Source organism: Giraffa tippelskirchi, chromosome 6 (assembly GCF_054371585.1).
Source record: "Giraffa tippelskirchi isolate mGirTip1 chromosome 6, T2T-mGirTip1v1.2.pri, whole genome shotgun sequence".
Classification (NCBI taxonomy): Eukaryota; Metazoa; Chordata; class Mammalia; order Artiodactyla; family Giraffidae; genus Giraffa; species Giraffa tippelskirchi.
In genome coordinates, this window is record NC_137280.1 from 26,615,993 (window position 1) to 26,638,222 (window position 22,230).

Consider the following 22,230-nt stretch of genomic DNA (forward strand, 5'->3'; position numbering starts at 1 on the left):
AGATCTCTAGTCTTTCCCATTCTATTGTTTTCCTCTATTTCTTTGCATTGATCTCTTAGGAAGTCTTTCTTATCTCCCCTTGCTATTCTTTGGAACTCTGCATTCAAATGGGTATATTTTTCTTTTTATCCTTTTCCTTTCACTTCTCTTCCTTTCTCAGCTATTTGTCAGTCCTCCTCAGACAACCATTTTGCTTTTTTGGATTTCTTTTTCTTGTGGATGGTTTTGATCACTGCCTCCTGTACAGTGTTGCAAACCTCTGTCCATAGTTCTTCAGGTACTCTATCAGATCTAATCCCTTGAATCTATTTGTAACTGTCACTGTATAATCATAAGGCATTTCATTTAGGTCATACCTGAATGGCCTAGTGGTTTTTCCTAGGAAAAATTCTATAGATGACTAGTGAATTGTTGACTGTAAAATTTATTGCTTAAAAATATATTGAAAAGGCAACATCACTTATAGAAAAATATATTAAATAATAGTTGTATACTGCAGAGCAATGCAGATTGAAATCATAAAGTGCTATTTATAATGATCATTTAAAAAGTGAAGAGACAGGAGGTGAGTAAGAGAAGGAGAAGGTAGAATGAAGAAAAAGGGAGAAAGAAGAAGAGGAGGAAAAGAAGTCACAGAAGCAGCAGTGGTAGAAAGAAAAGTAAATGACAGCATGAATTCTAGAGAAAAACATAAGGCAAAATCCAAAGACACCTTTGATATATGTTTATTTTATATTGAACTGTTGATTCCATAGTATGATGGGAAATAGAAGAGAAGTGATGAGGAAACTGTATCTTCTTTTAACAATTTTGGGTTAAAAGCTAGGGATTGTAGAGTTAATATCAAATCAATTTAATGGTTAAGATGCTATGGATAACTTCAGCATCAGAATTTATGAAGGAGACTTGTTCATGGACTTTATATAATGGAACTATGAAGACAAAGGCCAGTACAAGTTGGAGAAAGAATCATCAGTTCAGTTCAGTTTAGTCGCTCAGTTGTGTCCTACTCTTTGCGACCCCATGGACTGCAGCACGCCAGGCCTCCCTGTCCATCACCAACTCCTGGATTCTACACAAACTCATGTAAATTGAGTCGATGATGCCATCCAACCGTCTCATTCTCTGTCATCCCCTTCTCTGCCTGCCCTCAATCTTTCCCAGCATCAGGGTCATTTCCAATGAGTCAGCTCATCATATCAGGTGGCCAGAGTATTGAAGTTTCAGCTTCAACATCAGTCCTTTCAATGAACACCCAGGACTGATCTCCTTTAGGATGGACTGGTTGAATCTCCTTGCAGTCCAAGGGACTCTCAAGAGTCTTCTCCAACATCACAGCTCAAAAGCATCAATTCTTCAGTGCTCAGCTTCCTTTATAGCCCAACTCTCATATCCATACATGACCACTGGAAAAACCATAGCCTTGACTAGATGGACCTTTGTTGACAAAGTAATGTCTCTGTTTTTTATATGATGTTTAGGTTGGTCATAACTTTCCTTCCAAGGAGTAAACGTCTTTTAATTTCATGGCTGCACTCAGCATCTGCAGTGATTTTGGAGCCCAAAAAAATAAAGTCTGCCACTGTTTCCCCATCTATTTTCCATGAAGTGATGGGACTGGATGCCATGATCTAAGTTTTCTGAATGTTGGATTTTAAGCCAACATTTTGCCTCTCCTCTTTCACTTTCATCAAGAGACTCTTTGGTTCTTCACTTTCTACCATAAGGGTGGTGTCATCTGCATACCTGAGGTTATTGATATTTCTCCCAGCAATCTTGATTCCATCTTATGCTTCATCCAGCCCAGCATTTCTCATGATGCACTCTGCATGTAAGTTAAATAAGCTGGGTGACAATATACAGCCTTGACCTACTCCTTTTCCTATTTGGAACTAGTCTGTTGTTCCATGTTCAGCTCGAACTGTTGCTTCCTGACCTGCAGATTTCTCAAGAGGCAGGTCAGGTGCTCTGGTATTCCCATCTCTTTCAGAACTTTCCACAGTTTATTGTGATCCACACAGTCAAAGGCTTTGGCATAGTCAATAAAGCAGAAATGGAGATTTTTCTGGAACTCTCTTGCTTTTTCGATGATCCAATGGATGTTGGCAATTTTATCTCTGGTTCCTCTGCCTTTTCTAAAACCAGCTTTAACATCTGGAAGTTCATGGTTCACATATTGCTGAAGCCTGGTTGGAGTATTTTGAGCATTACTTTGCTAGCGTGTGAGATGAGTGCAATTGTGTGGTAGCTTGAGTATTCTTTTGCATTGCCTTTCTTTGGGATTGGAATGAAAACTGAGCTTTTCCAGTCCTGTGGCCACTTCTGAGTTTTCCAAATTTGCTGACATATTGAATACAGCACTTTCACAGGATCATCTTTTAGGATTTGAAATAGCTCAACTGGAATTCCATCATCTCTACTAGCTTTGTTTGTAGTGATACTTCCTAAGGCCCACTTGACTTCACATTCCAGGATGTCTGGCTCTAGGTGAGTGATCACACCATTGTGTTTATCTGGGTTGTGAAGATTTTTTTTGTACAGTTGTTCTGTGTATTCTTGCCACCTCTTCTTAATATTTTCTGCTTCTGTTAGGTCCATACCATTTAAGGGGCTAGATCTGATAGAGTGCCTGATGATCTATGGATGGAGGTTCGTGACATTGTATAAGAGACAGGGAGCAAGACCATCCCCAAGAAAAAGAAATACAAGCTGTGAAAAGAAGAGAAGTGAAATGCAAAGGAGAAAAGGAAAGAGATACCTATTTGAAAGAATCATACTAAGTTCTAATAAATGCTACTCTCAGAGAGAGGAAGCTAAACAATTCAGTACAGTCTGTGGACCTCCGAATCACAAAGAAAATGGATATGAAGTAGATGAGTTAGGAGATTAATTACCATTTTTTAGGACAATATGTTGGTGGAATACATCAATGGAGGTGGAAGTTGAGGCCCTCAGTATATGGACTAAAATAAAAATGTGACCCCCAAGGAGTTAGCTCTGGATGAAGAGTTGACACTTAGGTGAGGAATGAAAGAGCACATAATAAGAGTGTGTGTGTGTGTGTGTGTGTGTGTGTGTAGAGGGGTTATAGATATGAAAGTACACAAGAACCTGTAGGTGAAGAACATTGGCAACATTCAGTCCTAGATATGGTTTGATCATGGTATTGCAAAGGTGGAGATGACTAATATGTCTGAGATGGTTCTGATTCTCTTAACTCTAAACAAGTCTAATGCTCATAACTGTAGTGGCTTGGAGCATAAAGGACTATGGCAGCAAGAGGAGAAGTGAATGATTCTATGTTCAGCCCTCTATTTCTGATGACCCACACTGATGAGCATCCTTTTTTCTCTAGGGCATGAATACCCTGAAGGTTCAGTTTATGATCATCACCAAGGTGAAATTTATCCACCACTGAGCTAAAGAGTTTGCAATGAAGCTGCTGCTAGGGAATAATTTAGGACATGTGGGCCAGCCTCCTCTTCTCAAATATAAAGGGGGAAGTGAGTTTAGAACAGGGGAAGCTGACATCTGGAATCCAGTGATGTAACCACTTACTTGCAGATGGAAAATGATTTAATTATTCTAGGAATCCCTATCTCTGTTGATACAGTGCAGTTAACAAACAAACAAACAAAAACCTTCTTATGTGATTTAGAATGCTTCCAAATAGAACCTTATTTAAACAAGGACCATTACAGTATGTTATAATCCACATGATTTGAACTTTAAATCATGTAACTTTTCGGCTGCAAGTAGCAAATTTATTGAGGGTGATGGGACAGGCTCAAATAAAAGAGAATGAGGAGTGAGAGTAATATGAAGAGAGTACACTTTAAATTTTGAGATTCAGAAAGCAACCAAAGATGAGACGGCTTTTGAGTCATGTTCATATATGCGATGATCCATCTGTCAGATAACATTTTTTTTTAGTCACTTGAAATTCAGCATTTTTATGAACCCCAACACCTTTCCCAGTTGCCCCATCTTCAGTAATGCCAGGCAACTCGCCAAGGGCATTCACAAGTAGAGGGCATCTGAAGAACATGTTTATATTCCAAAGTAGGACACCAAAAATAATTTCATCTCAAATTCTGACTAATATACATAAATAAGTAGCAACCCTTAAGATAAAGCAAAGAGTCTACTGCTGCTGAGTTCTGAAGAGGTAAGTCAGAAGATTTCTGCATCTTAAGACTGATGGGAAAGAAAGGGAAAAAATTCAGCATAATTAGGTTACCAAGTGCACTAGCAGAAAATACTAGATTCAAATGAAATTTAGGAGAGTAAAACAGTGTCTAAGATAATGAGATAAGAAGCTTAAAAATATTACATGTTCTTTAAGAAAAAAATATTTTTTAATGCTATACAGAAAGTATCACCTCATCTTCATTAGGAGACACCAGGGTTCAACATCAGGCTCACACATACTTATATATTATTGTATACGTCTTAACACATTGATTTATTGTCTTTGTACATTTTCTGGTCAAAGGATATCTTTAGGTATTTTAAAGAACAACTTTTTAAACAGGTAGAATAAACCAGTTCTGAGGTCTCTTCCTCAAATGAGCAGAATACTATCTTTGCAAATATTATTGCAATTTGCTGTTATTCTTTTTATATATACAGTAATAATGGCAAGATGTGAACAGGAAAAAAAAAACAACTCCAAAGCATGAAATATTAGTTTCAATCTCTGTTTTTATGGTTTGGACAAAAAGTTCATTTGGATTTTTCTGTCATATCTTACAAGAAAATTGGAACAAACTTTTTGGCCAGCTCAATATTTTTCTAATGAATAAAAATGTTGTTTTTTGGAGTTCTTTATTCATTCCAGAGACTGCTATGCATCAGGCTTTGTGTCTGGAATATGGAGGCTAAGAAGAGGGATGTTTAATAGCATTGTTTAAGAAAGGTTTCCTCATGGAGGTGACAAGATAAATCTTCCTGAAAAATAATGATATACTGGGCAAAAAAAGCATGGTGGTATTTTCAATGGCACTAGGCTAGGATGTCACATCAGTAACCCACAACCAACCAACCATACCCTCTTTTATCCTCTGTGCAGTCTTGCCTACACTGATCTCAGCTTAACTACTTGGCTTTCAACTATAGCCAATGAGATCTTAGCAATGAAATGTAAGCAGAAGTTACAGTTAATGAAACAGATCTTTGTAAATGTATAACCTAACCAAATCTAATGCAAGACCATCCGTATCATCTTTCCATAGGAGTTTCATGAAAAAGTCTTCAAATTTAAGATACACACACGGTAACACCACCAGGCTTGGTACACTATATAAAGTGTTATCAACTAGTAGCAGAAAAACAAAAAGGAGCATTACGTAAAGAAGTAATAAAGATTCTTGTGGAATTGCCTGTATTGTTCACTAATGGAATTGTCACACAACATTCTGGACAATAATTTGTGTTTATAGATTGAATCTGAAATGAATAAATGTAAAACATCAAGCAAATATAAGATCTTTATAATTTCTTAACTTCAAGAATTTTGATATCTACAGAGGACTTTTACTTTATTGTTTTATTTAGATAGTCAAGTCTATAACAAGTTTGTTGAGGCAAAGATGTAGATCATTATTGCTTTCTTTCTCTTGTATTTTGAAAAGAAGTTTCATGGTGTATGATTTGACTTTGAATTCTTTGCATGTTAGATGATAAATGAGGCATGAATTTCTTCATTGCAGGAATCATATTGGAAAGATTATCTGCATTTGTTTTGAATTTTCAGTTCAGATTTTCAAAGTTGAGCCAAAACTATAATATAAATGGCTGGTAAACGGTTCTAGTATCTCTGATAATTATCAATACAATGGAAAATTTGAGAAATAACAGAACAAGCTACAAAAATTTATCCTTATTCTCTCAAAGCACAATTATTTTGAAGTAACAAATAATCCTATTTAAGCAGCTTTGTATTGGTCAGCTCACTAAATTACTGTTGTCACCTGGAAAAGTACAGATTTAAAGTAAGAAAATCTAGGTTTGAATCCTGGCTCAGTAATTTATTTAAGAATAAAGTTAACTTTAAAAATTTCAATTTCCTCATCTACAATAGAGTGTTTTAAAGATGAAATTAGATAAAACAAGTAAAGAACTACGCATAGACCCTAGACTATCATAGAGCTCAATTATTATTTTTAATTGAAGTATAGTTGATTGTCAACATCTGTTGGATCATAGAAAAAGCAAGAGAGTTTCAGAAAAACATCTACTTCTGCCTTATTCACTACACCAAAGCCTTTGACTGTGTGGATCACAATAAACTGTGGAAAATTTTTCAAGAGGTGGGAATACCAGGCCACCTTACCTGCCTCCTGAGAAACCTGTATGCAGGTCAAGAAGCAACAGTTAGAACTGGACATGGAACAACAGACTGGTTCCAAATCAGAAAAGGAGTAGGTCAAGGCTGTATATTGTCACCCTGCTTATTTAACTTATATGCAGAGTACATCATGAGAAATGCTGAGCTGGCAAAATGTCAGACATGACTGAATGACTGAAATGAAATGGCAACCCACTCCAGTGTTCTTGCCTGGAGAATCCCAGGGACGGCGGAGCCTGGTGGGCTGCCGTCTATGGGGTCGCACAGAGTCGGACACGACTGAAGCGACTTAGCAGCAGCAGTTGTTAGTTTCAGGTGTACAGCAAAGTGGTTCAGTTATACATACATACATCTCTATTTTGTTGTTGTTGTTGTTGTTCAGATTCTTTCCCTTATAGTTTGTTACAAATTATTGAGTGCAGTTTCTTGTGCTATACAGTACATTCTTATTGAATATCTATTTTATATATAGTAGTGTGTGTATGTTAATCCCAACTCCTGATTTTTCCCTCCCCACCTCATTTCCCTTTTGTAACCATAAATTTTTTCCACGTCTGTGGTTCTATTTCTGTTCTGTGCATAAGTTCATTTGAATCTTTTTTTACCTCCAGATTCCACATACAAGTGATATCATGTGTTATTTGTCTTTCTTTGCCTTATTTTACTTAGTATGATAATTTCTAGGTCCAGCCATGTTAGAGCTGAATTATTAAGTTATTTTTGTGGAGGGATAACTTTTTTTCTGTATTCCACCATTTCTAGGAAAAGGCATTTCTATCTATAATTTTGACCATTGGATCTATACATAACTACTGCCTAGGCCATTATCCAAGTAGTGAAAGAAAGACATCTTAAAAAAAAAAAACTCAATTTGATGTTGCTAATCTACCAAATAGCCTAAATTTCCCTTAGTAATCTGTTGTTCTTCTCTGTAAACTTAAACTTTCCCTCAGGTGGAGAGTTGGGAGTAAGTAAGCTTATTCTCACATCTTATCCATACTTACTTTTATCTTTCTTACTAAAAAAAGCCACATTACATTTCCTTTAGGATCTCTCTCTCTTGTTTTCTGTCTCAGTTAGTTTAAAAACACAGTTAAATAGAGGGATACTAATTATTGGTTCCCATTTGACTCTCTAAACTGCCACAGACAAAAATAGTGCAAAAAATTTAATTCAGACCAAGTGTTAATAAGATGGTGGATTATTGGTTATGACTCTATGGAATGCTAATTTATGGTAGAGATACTAACTCTAAAGGAAAGGTTTTCATGCTAAATTAATGTTTGATGATGGTATTATTAGTGCCAGTTCATGATGCAGAGTGAGGACAAACAAACTGAAACATTGGAATTTATAGTCCCTCAGTTGTGTCTGACTCTTTCTGACACCATGGACTGCAGCACGCCAGAGCTCCCTGTCCATCACCAACTCCTGGAGTTCACTCAAACTCATGTCCATAGAGTCGGTGCTGCCATCCAACCATCTCATCCTCTGTCGTCCACTTCTTCTCCTGCCTTCACTCTTTCTCAGCATCAGGGTCTTTTCAAATGAGTCAGTTCTTCACATCAGATGGCCAAAGTATTGGAGTTTCAGCTTCAGCATCAGACCTTCCAAAGAATATTCAGGACAGATTTCTTGTAGGATGGAATGGTTGAATTTCCTTTCAGTACAAGGGATTCACAAGAGTCTTCTCCAACACCACAGTTCAAAAACATCAATTCTTCGGCGCTTAGCTTTCTTCATGGTGCACTCTCACATCCACGCATGACTCCTAGAAGAAACCTAGCTTTGACTAGACAGACCTTTGTTGGCAAAGTAATGTCTCTGTTTTTTAATATGCTATCTAGGTTGGTCATAGCTTTCCTTCCAAGGAGTAAGTGTCTTTTAATTTCATGGCTGCAGTCACCATCTTTGGTGATTCTGGAGCCCCTCAAAATAAAATCTCTCACTGTTTCCATTGTTTCCCCATCTATTTGCCATGAAGTGATGGGACCAGATGCCATGATCTTAGTTTTCTGAATGTTGAGTTTTAAGCCAACTTTTTCACTCTCCTCTTTCACTTTCATCAAGAGGCTCTTTAGTTCTTCTTCACTTTGTTATAAGGGTGGTGTCATCTGCATATTTGAGGTTATTGATATTTCTCCTGGCTTGTGCTTGATCCCAACTGGTGTTTCATCCCGGCTTGTGTTTCATCCAGCCTTGTGTTTCTCATGATGTACACTTCATGTAAGTTAAATAAGCAGAGTGACAATATACAGCCTTGACATACTCCTTTTCCTATTTGGAACCAGTCTGTTGTTCCATATCCAGTTCTAACTGTTGCTTCCTGACCTGCTTTCAGACTTCTCAAGAGACAGATGAGGTGGTCTGGAATTCCAGTCTCTTGAAGAATTTTCCACAGTTTGTTGTGATCCACACAGTCAAAGGCTTTGGCATAATCAATAAAGCAGAAGTAGATGTGGGTTTTTGTTTGTTTGTTTGTTTGGAACTTTCTTCCTTTTTTGATGATCCATGAAATGTTGGCAATTTCATCTCTGGTTCCTTGGCATTTTCTAAATCCAGCTTGAACATCTGGAAATTCATGGTTCATGTACTGTTGAAGCCTGGCTTGGAGATTTTTGAACATTACTTTACTGGTGTGTGAGATGAGTGAAGTGTGCATTAGTCTGAGCATTCTTTGACATTGCCTTTCTTAGGAATTGGAATGAAAACTGACCTTTCCAGTCCTGTGGACACTGCTGAGTTTTCCAAATTTGCTGACATATTGAGTGCAGCACTTTCATAGCATCATCTTTTAGGATTTGAAATATCTCAACTGGAATTCCTTCACCTCCACTAGCTTTGTTTATAGTGATGCTTCCATAAGGCCCACTTGACTTCACACTCCAGGATGTCTGGCTCTAGCTGAGTGATCACACCATCGTAATTATCTGGGTCATAAAGATCTTTTTGTAGAGTTCTTCTGTGTATTCTTGCCATGTCTTCTCAATATCTTCTGCTTCTGTTAGGTCCATACCATTTCTGTCCTTTATTGAGCCCATCTTTTCATGAAATATTCCCTTGGTATCTCTGATTTTCTTGAAGAGATCTCTAGTCTTTCCCGTTCTATTGTTTTCCTCTATTTCTTTGCATTGATCACTGAGGAAGGCTTTCTTATCTCTCTCTGCTATTCTTTGAAACTCTGCATGCAAATAGGTATATCTTTCCTATTCTCCTTTACCTTTCACTTCTCTTCTTTTCACAGCTATTTGTAAGGCCTCCTCAGACAACCATTTTGCCATTTTGAGTTTCTTTTTCTTGGGGATGATCTTGATCACTGCCTCCTGTGCAGTGTCATGACCTTCTGTCCATAGTTCTTCAGGCACTCTGTCTATCAGATCTAATCCCTTGAATCTATTTTTCACTTTCACTGTTTAATCATAAGGTATTTAATTTAGGTCATACCAAAATGGTCTAGTGGTTTTCCCTCCTTCAATTTAAGTCTGAATTTGGCTATAAGTAGTTCATGATCTGAGCCACAGTCAACTCTTAGTCATGTTTTTGCTGACTGTATAGACCTCTATATTTTGCTGCAAAGATATAGTCAATCTGATTTTGGTATTGACCATCTGATGATGTCCATGTGTAGAATCTTCTCTTGCGTTTTTGGAAGACAGCGTTTGCTATGACCAGTGTGTTCTCTTAGCAAAACTCTGTTAGCCTTTGCTCTGCTTCATTCTGTACTCCAAGGCCAAATTTGCCTGTTACTTCAGGTATTTCTTGACTTCCTACTTTTGCATTCCAGTCCTTTATAATGAATAGGATATCTTTTTTTCTGTCTTAGTTCTAGAAGGTCTTGTAGGTCTTCATAGAACTGTTCAACTTCAGGTTCTTCAGCATTACTGCTTGGGGCATAGACTTGGATTACTATGATATTGATTGGTTTGCCTTGGAAACGAAGAGAGAACATTCTGTCTTTTTTGAGATTGCATCCAAGTACTGTATTTCAGACTCTTTTGTTAACTATGATGGCTACTGCATTTCTTCTAAAGGATTCTTGCCACAGTGGTAGATATGATGGTCATCTGAGTTGAATTCACCCATTCCAGTCCATTTTAGTTCGCTGATTCCTAAAATGTCCATGTTCACTCTTGCCATCTCTTGTTTGCCTACTTCCAATTTGCCTTGATTCATGGACCAACATTTCAGGTTCCTATGCAGTATTGCTCTTTACAGCATCAGATCTTGCTTCCATCACCAGTCACATCCACAACTGGGTGTTGTTTTTGCTTTGGATCCATCTCTTCATTCCTTCTGAAGTTAGTTCTCCACTGATCTCCAGTAGCATATTGGGCACCTACTGACATGGGGAGTTCATCTTTCAGTGTCCTATCTTTTGGCCTTTTCATACTATTCATGTGGTTCTCAAGGCAAAAATACTGAAGTGGTTTGCCGTTCCCTTTTCCAGTGGACCACATTTTGTCAGAACTTTCCACCATGACCTGTCCATCTTGGGTGGCCCTACACAGCATGGCTCATAGTTTCATTGAGTTAGACAAGACTGTGGTCCATGTGATCAGATTGGTTAGTTTTCTGTGATTGTGGTTTTCAGTCTGTCTACCCTCTGATGGAGAAGGATAAGAGGCTGATGGAAGCTTCGATGGGAGAGACTGACTGATGGGGAAACTGGTCTTGTTCTGATGGGTGGGGCCATGCTCAGTAAATCTTTAATCCAATTTTCTGTTGATGGGTGGAGCTGTGTTCCATCCCTGTTATTTACCTGGGGCCTAACTATGGTGGAGGTAATGAAGATAATGGCGACCTCCTTCAAAAGGTTCCATGCAGGCACTGCCGCACTCTGTGCCCGCAACCCTCCTGCAGGCCTCCACTGACCCACACCTCCACTGAAGACTCCTGGACACTCACAGGCAAGTCTGGGTCAGCCTCTTGTGGGATCACTGCTCCTTTCTCCTGAGTCCTGGTACACACAACATTCCGTTTGTGCCCTCTGTCTTTTTCCCTAGTCCTGTGTAAGTTCTGGCAGCTCTATGGTGGGGTTAATGGTGACCACCTCCAAGGGGGCTTATCTTATGCCATACACAGGTCTGCTGCACCCAGAGCCCCTGCCCCTGCAGCAGTCCACTGCTGACCAATACCTCCACAGGAGACACTCAAACACAGTTCTGTCTCGGTCTCTGTGGGGTATCTGGGTTCTAGTGTGCACAAGGTTTGTTTGAGACCTCTGAGCAGAGAAAGGTTTATTGTAGGACCAAGTGAATCATGATCTAAAAGCCTCAAGCCCCTGGAAGGGTTTTGGCAAAACCTTTTTAAAAACCTGGTAAGGGAGGGTTTGAACAAGGGTATATAATCAGCAGACAGTGGTGCAGCTATGAAATTAAAAGATTGTTGCTCCTTGGAAGGAAAGCTATGACAAATCTAGACAGCACATTAAAAAGCAGAGACATCACTGTCAACAAAGGTCCATATAGTCAAACCAATGATTTTTCCATACATTTCCAGTCATGTATGGATGTGTGAGTTAGACCATAAAGAAGGCTGAGCATGGAAAAACTGATGATTTTGAAATGTGGTGTTGGAGAAGATTCTTGAGAGTCCCTTGGACTGTAAGGATATCAAACCAGTCAGTCCCTAAGGAAAACAACCCTGAATATCCATTGAAAGGACTGACGCTGAAGCTGAAGCTCCGATACTTTGACCACCTAATGCGAAGAGTTGACACATTGGAAAAGGACCTGATGCTGGGAAAGATAGAAGGCAAGAAGGGAATGGGATGACAGAGGATGGGATGGTTGGATGGCATCACCAACTCAATGGACATGAGTTTCAGTAAACTCCAGGAGATGGTGAAGGGCAGGGAAGACTTATGTGCTGCAGTCCTTGGAGTCACAAAGAGTTGGACACAACTGAGTGACTGAACAACAACAACAACAATATAATCAACTCATCCACAGTTATCTGATTTGCTAATGGTGAGGTAACTTGGCTGTGTCACAGAGGGTAACATTTTTCAGTCCTTAGGCTCTAGGAGGCCTGGATTGTGTACTCAAGGTTATCAAGTAGTTAATATCTTCCACTTGGTGGTGATTTTAGCATCTATAAAACAACTTAGGAAATTTGCATTAGATACAATTATCTGATACTTCAGAGAAGAGTTAAAGCAGAAGATATGGAAGAAGAACCTGTTCCAGAAGGCACCATCAGGTCCTGCTTGGTTACAATATTTAAGCAGGCAATATTTATTTTTAATACCCACATTCAAAGAAAAAAATTGCATAAAATTTTGCTGTTATTAAATGTTTACTAAATTAGTAGGAACATAAAATGTGTATTTGAGATTTTATAAACCCATTCAAATCCATCATGTTTAAAAATAATCTCATTTAAGGGCTACTACAGCAGTCATTATTCTAATGACACACTCAAAATAGAGAGTAGGTGTTTTCAATTAATAAACCAAATATAAAACTGGAACATAGTAATAGGGTGTTCCTTTAGTTATATTTTATATACTTATTTATTGATGAAGCTATACTAATGGAAATGTGTGGATCCAAGTCCATGCATGTTCTTAGAATAAAAGCCTTCTTTAAAGCTGTCATTAAGTCTAAGCTTGCTCTGCTCACCACAGGTAGGCCAATAATCTGAGAAATGAGGTCCTGAGGCAAGGAATATGACTTTAAGGTGACTGACCCAGAAGATGACAGACTAACATCTCAAAATAACCATCTTGTAGGGGCCTGGATGCCAGATTCTTTTATGGATCAGAGATGTGGGGAGTGAGGAAACAAAGTAAGAAAACCATTTAATTCTTGCAAATATCTCCTAGAATGACAAGCCTCAGGCAGGGAGATTTATTAGTTTCTTTTTTTTACAGTCATTTCACAGGTGGTGTGAAATGGAATATGTCCTGCCATATCAATAAAAAGGGATGTCACAGTTATCTGTGATTCTTGCCCTCCAGACATGAATTTGAGACCTGCTGACATGAGAAACGCTTGGCTGGATGAAGCACAAGCTGGGCAGGGAGAAATATCAATAATCTCAGATATGCAGATGACACCACCCTTATTTCAGAAAGTGAAAAGGAACTAAAGAGCCTCTTGATGAAAGTGAAAGAGGCAAGTGAAAAAATTGGCTTAAAACTCAACAATCACAAAACTAAGATCATGGTATCTGGTCCCACCACTTAATGGCAAACAGGTGGGGAAGCAGTGAGAGACTTTATTTTGGGGGGCTCCAAAATCACTGCATATGGTGAGTGCAGCCATGAAAGTAAAAGATGCTTACTCCTTGGAAGGAAAGTTATGACCAACCTAGACAGCATATTGAAATGCAGAGACATTATTTTGTCAACAAAGGTCCACCTAGTCAAAGCTATGGTTTTTCCAGTAGTAATGTATGGATGTGAGAGCTGGACTATAAAGAAACCTGAGCACTGAAGAACTGATGTTTTTGAACTGTAGTGTTGGAGAAGACTCTTGAGAGTCCCTTGGACTGCAAGGAGATCCAACCAGTCCATCCTAAAGGAAGTCAGTCCTGGGTGTTCATTGGAAGGACTGATGTTGAAGCTGAAACTCTGATACTTTGGCCTCCTGATGCGAAGAACTGACTCATTTGAAAAGACCCTGATGCTGGGAAAGATTGAAGGTGGGAGGAGAAGGGGACGACAGAGGATGAGATGGTTGGATGGCATCACCGAATCTATGGGCATGAGTTTGAGTAAACTCTGGGAGTTGGCGATGGACAGGGAGTTCTGGTGTGCTGCAGTCCATGGGGTCACAAAGAGTTGGACATGACTGAGTGAATGAACTGAGTTACTAACTGACAAATGGCATCACCCTCCACACAAGAAACTCAAGGATGCCATAGTTATTCACAGTTGGGGAGAGTCAGGTTATCTCCCTGTGAACTAAATAAGGACCTTTAAGAGTCAGGCAGAGGGAGGAAGGGTTCCCTGAAGTAGGCCACTATATATGCTTATAATAACAAAACTGACAAAACAAGGGTTAAACTAGAGAACCAAATTCAGCATGGAGTCAAAATTAACCTTTCTTGGCTACAAAGTTACGTCTAATTAAAATTTTTAAAGACTTAGTTCATTCAATTTTATACCGTTTGTTAAATTACTCACAAAGAATAGTGGACCCAGCAATTCTAAGACATAATGGTAGATGTGAGGTGTGCCTTTGTAGAGAAATAAAAATGATTTGGTGTCCTAAAGAATATTCAGAAACAGCTTAATTATGCCTCTGTATTAAAAATTCCTCTTAGAGAAGATCAAAGTAAACCTACAGTCTATCTGAGAAAAGAGTTAATGTTCTATTTGCCAAGCAAACCAGGTTTTGTCTGTAATCTTTGGTTAATATCTTTGATATATGTTTCATTATATTTTACGTGCCACATGTCTATTTTTCCAAATATATCCAAAGAAAACTATTAAACTATAACATTTAGCAAATATTCTCATTCACATTTCTATAACAAGATTGTATCATTCATTTCTCTACCATAATGGCATTATATCCTATTGTGAATCATATTATAAAGAGTTTAGGAAAGATTTTATGAATCTCTGAAGAAAAATTAAGACATCTGTTATCTGCATCCTTTTATTTTATCAGATATGCAATCTTAAAAAAGTCCTTAATCTTTTAAATCAAAATTTTTTTTTTTAAAAGCCAGGAATTCAGGTATTAGAGAGATCATAAATATAAGCTCAATCTAGGTATTTAGGGAATGAAGAGTTTCCCAAAGTGATCATACTTCATAGAAATATTACTTTACCAAATAAAACAGAGGGAACAGTTGTTTACTGACAGTTATGTTCATATGGCTGTAGTCAGCAGGAATGTTATGAGTCCCTGTTGCCCATGCAAGTCATCAAAACATGTTTTCATTGAGAAGAGAGTGATTAGGGAACTATTTCTGTAAAATAAGTTATGTCCTTATGGGACAGCATAATGAGTTAATATTTTTGAAATCTAGCTTATGTTTGTCTATTTTCTTGTACCTTCACTTTAACCTAGAGATGAATTTGGCTTATTCTGTCACTTAATGGACATAAATTCTTTAAAGGTGCCTGACAGACATGCTGTAAGATTTCAGATGAAATTTTATTACAGGATGTACCTGTGTATAGAACTGCAATCAAATGAACTAACGGCTTTCTTTTCTATTTCTTCCAAATCTCTCCTCATCCATCCTGTGTTGGCTTCATCCTCATGCTTGGTAGTAAGGTGGCTTTAACAAAACAAGGCCTTATCACACCCAGACAAACTGGGGAATTTAATAAGATTAAGAGATCCTCCAATCAAATTTCCCCTTATATCTCATTGACCAGGATGAAATATTCCATTTCTTAAATGAGCCCCAACAAGATAAATGGGATTCCCCTTAGGCCTGATACAATAGTGACTGGGTTTTCAGCTTCCCCCCAATATAAAGGTGCAAGGGGGAGAGTTGTGGACTTGAGTACTTAAGGTTCAGTAAGGAAGACAGATGGAAAAAAGGCTAGAAGTTAACAGCTTCTATCATGCAGACGATATGAAGTAATCTAAAAGTATGTATGTATACTAAATGCTATTAATATAAAAAATAATATGTCTCCAAATATATTACAGTACTGTTCATTAAAATCAATGTCAGCTACTTACCACCAATGATTTAGGATCTAAATATCTGTAATTAACTCTTCATATGGGCTGGGAATAAGCCATGTAGACAAAGTGCTGTGTTCATAGAGATTATTCTTCTGATACTATGAGTTTTTTTTTTTCCCAACATTAATCAAATCAAATAAATATTTATTTTCTCAAAATATTATCCAAATAATTATTCATGTAAATCCTTCAAGAAGCACTGATCAAGCATTTTATTAAAGTCAGTATGAGCTAAAAGGGGATAAAAAAAAGTATTTACTGCCATTAAGCTTATGTGTTAACAATTAGTAACAGGTGTCACTAGTCAATAAGAATTTTTAAATAAATCAGGAAATTTAGATTGGATGTAAGGTGAATACTGAGAATTGCTAAGTCTGTAAGTAAGAATCCTCTTTAAGGACTGAATCTTTATTTTTCCCTAGTCACTAATTAGCTCTTTCTCTTCTTCTTTCTTTAGCAAGTAATATTTCTATCTTCACTTATTATCATTTGTCTTATTCTCAAGCATGCTTTCTCCATGTATCAATGGAGCTGACTCTGTGGGTTAGGATTTTGTATCCTTACTGCCAGTGGTTGCTTCTAGAAAGAAAAAGATTATGTATCTGTACTAAAAACATCTACTTCTGCTTTATTGACTACACCAAAGCCTTTGACTGTGTGGATCACAACAAATTGTGGAAAATTCTTCAAGAGATGGGAATACCAGGCTACCTTACCTGCCTCCTGAATAATCTGTATGCATGTCAAGAAGCAACAGTTACAACTGGACATGGAACAACAGACTGGTTCCAAATAGGGAAAGGAGTAAACTAAAGCTGTATATTATCACCCTGCTTATTTAACTTATATGCAAAGTACATTATGCAAAATGCCAGACTGGATGAAGCACAAGCTGGAATCAAGTTTGCTGGGAGACATATCAGTAACCTCAGATATGCAGATGACACCACCCTTATGGCAGAAAGTGAAGAACTAAAGAGCCTCTTGATGAAAGTGAAAGAGGAGAGTGAAAAAGTTGGCTTAAAGCTCAACATTCAGAAAACTAAGATCATGGCATCTGGTCCCATCACTTCATGGCAAAGAGATGGAGAAACAGTGGAAACAGTGGCAGACTTTATTTTGGGGGGCTCCAAAATCACTGAAGATGGTGATTGCAGCCATGAAATTAAAAGACGTTTGCTCCTTGGAAGAAAAGCTATGACCAACCTAGACAGTATATTGAAAAGCAGAGACATTACTTTGCCAACAAAGGTCCATTTAGTCAAAGCTATGGTTTTTTCCAGTAGTCATGTATGGATGTGAGAATTGGACTATAAAGAAAGCTGAGTGCAAAAGAATTACTGCTTTTGAACTGTGGTGTTGGAGAAGACTCTTGAGAGTCCCTTAGACTGCAAGGAGATGAAACCAGTCAATTCTAAAGAAAATCAGTCCTGAATATTCATTGGAAGGACTGATGCTGAAGCTTCAATACTTTGGTCACCTGATGTGAAGAATTGACCCATTTGAAAAGACCCTGATGCTGGGAAAGGTTGAAGGCAGCAGGTGAAGGGGACGGCAGAGGATGAGATAGTTGGATGGCACCACCTACTTGATGGACATGAGTTTGAGCAAGCTCCGTTGATGGACAGAGAAGCCTGGTGTGCTGCAATCCATGGGGTAACAGAGAGTTGGACACGCCTGAGTGACTGAACTGTACTCATCTCTTTCTTGGGCTTCCCAGGTGGCTCAGCGGTAAAGAAACTGCCTGCCAAGCAGGAGATGTGAGTTTGAGTCCTGGGTGGGGAAGATATCTGGAGAAGGAAATGGCAACCCACTCCAGTGTTCTTGCCTGAGAAATCCCATGGACAGATGAGCATGGTGGGCTAAAGTCCAAATAGTTGCAAAAGTGTTGGACTGACTTCGTCACTGAACAACATCTCTTCTTCAGCATCCACTGTTGTTCATTCACTAAGTCGTGTCTGACTGTTTTGTGATCCCATGGTCTAGCCTGCTAAGGTCCTCTGTCCATAGGGTTTCTCAGGGAAGAACATTGGAGTGGGCTTTCATTTCCTTCTCCAGGGGATCATCTCAATCCAGGGATCGAACCCTTATCTCCTGCTTGGCAGATGGATTCTTTGCCATTGAGCCACTCAGCATCCATACTAACCTGTAAAAATGGTATTTATTGGACAAACTATATTCCCACACCTGAAGCAAGAAAAGTAGAACAAGTTGACATGTGTCAGGGAAGGCCAAGAGATGCTAAGCTAATGAAAGCAGATGTCTTTTACATGATATTTAGAAAGAAAAGAAACTCTTTATTCATAGCTTAAGTACAAATGGTAAAAGAAATTGAACTGCCTTGAATATATTCTCATGAGAATGGGAAAATCAGAGATTTCACTGATAAAAACTGGAAGATACACTATTCTTTCACAGCCCCAGGGGACTTAACTAAATGGTTGACAAATGGTCCAAAATAGGATTTTAATGAATATGTCACTGAATAAATGAGTGAAAAAAGGTAAACTTGAATAGATCATCGAAATGCCTGCTATGTGTCAAGCCTTATACTGAAAATACAAGGAATAAAATGACCCAATCTTTATCTTCAAGGAATTGAACCTTATTGGGGAAGATGTAATTATGGCAAAAATCACACAGATGTGATTATCATTTGAAATATGCAAGCAAAGTATTCCAGAGGTAAAGGCAAGATGATTAATGTCAAGAGGTCTGAAAACATTGTAAAAGAATTAGAGGAAACTTTTAAATAAAATTATATATGCTTGGGGCTTTGATGATGGATAGGACATTCACTGAGTGTTGGCTGACATATTTCAAAGTGTTATTGACATAATTCAAGAATATATTATGTATATGACTTAATATGGTTTAAAACAATCAACAAGTAATGACATTGTTGCACATAACAAACATTGCTGAGTTCCTACAATGTGAGTCATGCAGTTCTCAAAACTAGGGTTTTGGGATGAATTGAACATTTCTCAGTTCAAGTTGCATTTTAGTTGATAGTTTCAAACAAATAGACAAAAAAATAAAAAAGGAGGAAACAAACATTCCAATAAATGTACAAACAATATCCATTATCTATTATCCTCCTCAAGTATAAAATTAAATTTAAAATTAGTGTTTTCTTTGAAATTCAGGTAAGAATTGTGAGCAATATAAAAGCACTATTATCAGAGACTCAATATAACTGTGGTAATATTAAATATAAGTCCTGCTGCTGCTGCTACTGTTGCTAAGTTGCTTCAGTCATGTCCGACTCTGTGCGACCCCATAGACGGCAGCCCACCAGGCTCCTCCACCCCTGGGATTCTCCAGGCAAGAGTACTGGAGTGGCTTGCCATTGCCTTCTCCCAAATATAAGTCCTAGAGTAAATCAAAGTGGCCAGAAAAATTTAACTTGACAGTTCCTCTTTTCTCTATAAATTAGAACATTAAAAATCAGGAGGACTGAAAGAAATGATTCTTAATTTTTGTCAGTTTCATACCTTTTTATTATACACATGTTGTCAATAAATACCACTTGGGCTTTCAAATAAATGATGTCATTAAACTAAATACACTATATAAGGTATTGTAGTGGGCTGATAATATAAATAGTCACAATAGCTACACATTTAGGAAAATGATATGTTATTGTTGAAAGCTCTATCTGTATTTGTATTTATTGTATTAATATAGTATATCATTGGATTTATTTATACAGTTAAATCTGGATCATGTGAGATACTCTCATAAAAAGCTATCTATTAAGATATCTCACTGAAAAAAATTGCAAAGAGAAATAATGTGTTATCTTTTGAAACAAATTATAATATTGTAATGTCAAATTAAGTCTTCTTCTTTACTTGAAAAGTGGCTTATTGGGATTTTAGAGATTATAATAAACTGATTTTACACAGCATTTTGAATATTGGCTTAAATATTCATCATCAAGGTGTGATGCATTGATGAACCATTACAGTACTATTGAACCCCTCAATGTGATAAATGAATTTATCCAGCTAATTATTTAAAAAATTCAGATAAACCCTTTAAAAAGAAATCTCAGAATAGCTATAATCTTCATACTTGTGTTCAAATACATGTAGGGCAAGATTGATCAGAAACCAGCTGGGCTTCCTGGGCAATGCTCCACAGTAGCTTAGAGGAAACTCTCCTGGTGTTAATTGGCAGTTTGTTTTTCACAGGACCACTGTGGCTAATTGGTGTCCCTGGAGCTGTGAGGAGAGAAACAATCCACTTCCCCATTCTGATTCCTTAATTTTAGAAAATTGCTGAAGCAAATAACAAGTATATATAATCCAGACTTCATTGCCCTTTGTTCCCTCTCAATCTTACATTCATTCCAATAATGTGCATTCTGCTCACATAGTTTTATATTCAATGAAAACTGTTTCTGCACAAATATTTTTCTTTTTTGGAAAGATGACATTGACATCCTGCCTTAATAGCCTGAGCTAATTATCCTATTTTGAAAGACAGACTTTGTTACATTTGGGAAACCAGTATATACTTATCCTTTGTCAAGGTTACAACTCTTATTTTAACAGGAATGCAGTTTTATTCTATATTCTCATATATATTTTAAAAATTCATCATGCAGCTATCTTTTGATTTGAAAGATTAACTTGATTTGTATAAGACGTTCCCCTTCACCCTCATTCCATTTTGCTATGAAGAGTTACTTTAGGGAATTACCTGGCAGTCCAGTGGTTAGGACTGTACTCTTCCATTGCAGGGGGCACAGGTTCCATCCCTGATCAGGAAACTAAGATCCTGCCTGCTGTGCTTACTGTGTGGCCAAAAACAAGGCAAAACAAAACCAAGAGTTACTTTAAAAATATCTTCTACAGAAACCATTTGATTTGGGTTTTAATTAATATTTTAGTACTTCTTCAGGAAATGCTGTGTTTTTTGTTTTATTTTTCATAATGGGGTGCAATTGTTTCTGTTATAAGGGGAAAAAAATCCAGGCCAAACATAATATGATTAATTGAAGATATGGGAATATGTGGAATAATTTTTCATGCAGTTTCTACTCCATTCCCTACTCTTCTACACCCTGTTAAGAGGTTTGGATAACAGACCCACCTCACTGGGCAATCTTGACCACTAGCTTCTCCTTGGTTTTATTTGTTTATTTTTAAAAATTTTTTGGGAGTATAGTTGATTTACAATGGTGTTAGTTTCAGATGTACAGCAAAGTACATTAGTTGTATATATTACATATACCCTTGCTTTTTTTAGATTCTTTTCTCATGTAGACCATTACAGAGTATTGAGTAGAGTTAATTGTTCTATGTAGTAGATCCTTATTGGTTATCTATTTCGTATATAGTAGTGTGTATACGTCAATCCCAATCTCCCAATTTATCCCTCCTCTAGCCCTTTCCCCTGGTAACCATAAGTTTGTTTTCTACATGTGACTCTACTTCTGTTTTGTAAATAATTTCATTTGTATCCATTTTGTGATTCCACATGTAAGACATACGATAGGATATTTTTCTTTGACTTCACATAGTATGACAATCTCCAGGTACATCCAGTTGTTGCAAATGGCATGATTTCATTCTTTTTATGGCTGGTTAATATTCCATTGTCTATATGCACCACATCTTCTTTATCTATCCATCTGTCAGTGGACATTTAGGTTGCTTCCATGTCCTGGTTATTGTAAACAGTGCTGCAATGAACATTGTGGTGCATATATCTTTTCAAATTATGATTTTCTCTAGGTATATGGCTAGGAGCTGGATTGCTGGGTCATATGGTAGTTCTGTTTTTAGTTGTTCTCCATAGTGCCTGTACCATTTTACATTCCCACCATCACTGTAGGAGGATTCCTTTTTCTCTACACTGTCTCTAGTATTTATTATTTGTAGAATTTTTGATGATGGCCATTCTGACTGGTGTCAGGTGATACCTCATCGTACTTTTAATTTGCATTTCTCTAACAGTTAGTTCTGTTGGGTATCTTTTCCATGCCTGTCAGCCATTTGTATGCCTTCTTTGCAAAAGCATCTATTTAAATCCCTCACCCATTTTTAGATTTGGTTTTATGCTCAAAATTCTCCAAGCCAGGTTTCAGCAATACATGAACCATGAATTTCCAGATGTTCAAGCTGGTTTTAGAAAAGGCAGAGGAACCAGAGATCAAATTGCCAATATCTGCTGGATCATCGAAAAAGCAAGAGAGTTCCAGAAAAATAT